We start from the raw sequence: 2897 nt of genomic DNA, 5'->3' as shown, positions 1-2897 counted from the left end.
ATTTAAACAGACTCCAGTTTTTTGTTTCTATTTAAAAGTTCCATGGAAATACACATGCTATGACATGTACCCTTAGCTCCATTCACCTGTCTGGCTCATGCTTTTGCTGTGACAAACTGTGTAATTTAGACTCAAGATTTTCATGTATCTTCATTTCTTTCTTTTAACTGTAAGTACTGTAGGAGAAACCCTATGTTGTGGTTCAGTGGTAGAATCCTTGTCTGCCAGATGAGAGACCCCAGTTCAATTCCTAGATGTGTGTATAGCTATTGAGGCACTAAATGTTGTTAGCCTGATCTGAAGAATCAGCAGCCAATATTCAATTATGGGCAGAGTGCAACATCGTTAAAATGACCGATCACAACATATCCCATTGATAACCGCTTCTCTTCTCAAGGTTCGTTAGACATTCTTGACTCCCCCCAAAAAATCTCTCTCTGAAACGTGAGAGAAATGCCTTGTAACTGAGCTGCTCTTTTGGTAGGTTGAGAGCGCCTTATTTTGCTTTATAGCACACTAGTTAGTCGCACTTACATAGATATATTGAATAATAACCAATAAGCACTAAAATTCTAAATATTTGAAATCTTAGCCATCAAAATGTCTGGATTTAGTTTGGCCTTTGGGTAGTCTGTGGTCTAAAGAAGGGATAGAAGGTCTGGGCAGCCTCCAGTCCTCCACAGGTGTATGCGCCAAAGGTCCTGGTAACCGCTCATGCATAACCCATGATCCAGAAGGATCAACAGTTGTTTATTGCTGCTACTACTACTGTTGGAGGAGCAGTAGTATTCCTTTACCTTTGGCCTCTGCAGTGATGTAGAAGCAGGCACTCGATCATGACTATGTAAGACAGGGTTAGCATCTTCCCCGTATGTCTTTTTTCATAACCAGGTAGTTGACCAGAGGATATGCTTGCTGCTGGCAGGATTGGTGAATCTAGCTGCAGTTATTTAATTCCTCTCATGGCTGCTTTAGAGAGTAATCAGCTGGCTTCTTCACCCTGATCCCACAACTTGTAGTGCATCAGAATGTACCCCTTCCTGGAGCTGGGCCCAAAATAGGTCAAAATATAGGCCACAGCTCCTACTCTGGCTTTGCTGCTTTCTGGGCACCTTTGAAGGCTAAATTTTCACTCCCAGGAGAATCTTCCCCATCAACATTTCCCTTTATCCAGGGAAAGGCAAGTTGTGTCTGCAAAACACACTTTATATACACTGACAGGATCAACACCTGGTAGCAGCCTAAGGCTTTTGGATAAGCACACTACTGTTTTCCATGCTGCTAAAAAGGCACATCTGCATCACAGGCAAATCCTTGTCCAGGAACACCATGTTTGATATGTTACATTGAGCTCAAACACCAAAGACACAAGGACCTGCAAAATGCCAGCATGTCACCCAGTAGTGCTATGAAGGTGCCTAAAGCCTTGAAAGAGCCCTTCAGTTCACATCTTCAGTGATAGGGTTAGTAGTCAATGTACATTTCAGAAGTTCGAGAGGGAGTGGAATGGGGTTAATATCACGTTTTTGTGAAGGCTATATAGTGAGCACAAGAACTGAAAATTAAACGTTTGGCGATTTCTTTTGTAACAACAAATTGTGAAGTAATTATTGCAAAAGAGGAAAAGACAGAAAACAACCAAACACTCAGCAGAAGAACCACCAGGAGAATAATGAGGAAGCTGCACCTGCTACAGGCCAGCATGTGAAAGCCTGAAATTATCTTTCTTGTCCTCTGTTAAGTGGACCATGGGAGGGAGCGAGGGAAGTGATCCTGAAGATTCCTGTAGTGCAGGGGGCTAGGATCCCCCATAAGATACATTCTCCAGAACCTAGACAGGCTGGAGCAGCTTGCCAGATCTAGTGGTCAACTACCTTCTGCAGGATCTCCCATCTGTTGCCAGATGCATCCTGTCTGTCAGAATAGGCTTGTTTGCTTCCTGATACTCCTAGGGCAGGTTCTTTCACATATGCTCATCTTTTCACAGCATCTTCCCAGCACAACAGCTCCATGAACTCATCCTTTCTTCCTCCACCTCCATGTCACTGTCAGCCAGTGTTACCAACAGGTCACTCAAGGTTGCTATGAGTAATAATGGAGACATGGAGCATTCCAGATTTACAGCAGAAGGGAGGGTAGGGTGGCACATTAGAAACTAACTGCTTCTGTGACATGCACTTTGGTAGACAACAGCATGTTTGGTCAAATGCTTTAATCAGATTTACAGTGGCAGCCCAAGGCAAAAAACAACTCTGAAAGATCTCTAAAATACTGCTTCTGTAGGCTTACCATAGTCAGCAATTCCCACTTCTTTCTAATGAACCTCTTGTACTTCTGTCAGCAATATGCCAGTACCACCTGTGGCCAAGTTAGCTGTAGGCATGCTTCCCCTACAAGATACCCCCTCTCCCCTCCTCCTACCTAGACCAGCAACGTACCCACAGGCACTTGCATCTAATCTATTGGGCTTCCACTGCAGAGTTTGGGGGTTAAACAAAGACAAAACAACCACTATTCCCATCTGTGTTGGGAAAGAAGAGTTTTGTGGCAATAACTTTATTGGACTGACTAGCTAGTTGGCAGAAATGTTGGATAAATTTGGGGCAAAAAGTACTCTTCTTCAGTGAAAAAGTTAAAAAAAAAAATAGAACTGATGAAATACTTAATTTAACATTTTGAAAACTAAATGTTTAAGGTTTTTCATTTGAAAAACAGTTTTTGGTTCAAGTTTCATAGATTTCATAGACAGCAGGGCTGGAAGGGACCTCGGGAGATCATCGAGTGCAGCCCCCTACCCAAAGGGCAGAAGTCAGCTGGGGTCATAGGATCCCAGCAAGATAAGCATCCAATTTACTCTTGAAGATGTTCAATGTAGGTGCTTGAACCACCTCCGCTGG

Source organism: Crocodylus porosus, unplaced genomic scaffold (genome assembly GCF_001723895.1).
Source record: "Crocodylus porosus isolate Cpor-Errol unplaced genomic scaffold, CroPor_comp1, whole genome shotgun sequence".
Lineage (NCBI taxonomy): Eukaryota > Metazoa > Chordata > Crocodylia > Crocodylidae > Crocodylus > Crocodylus porosus.
Note: the sequence above shows the minus strand (reverse complement) of the source record.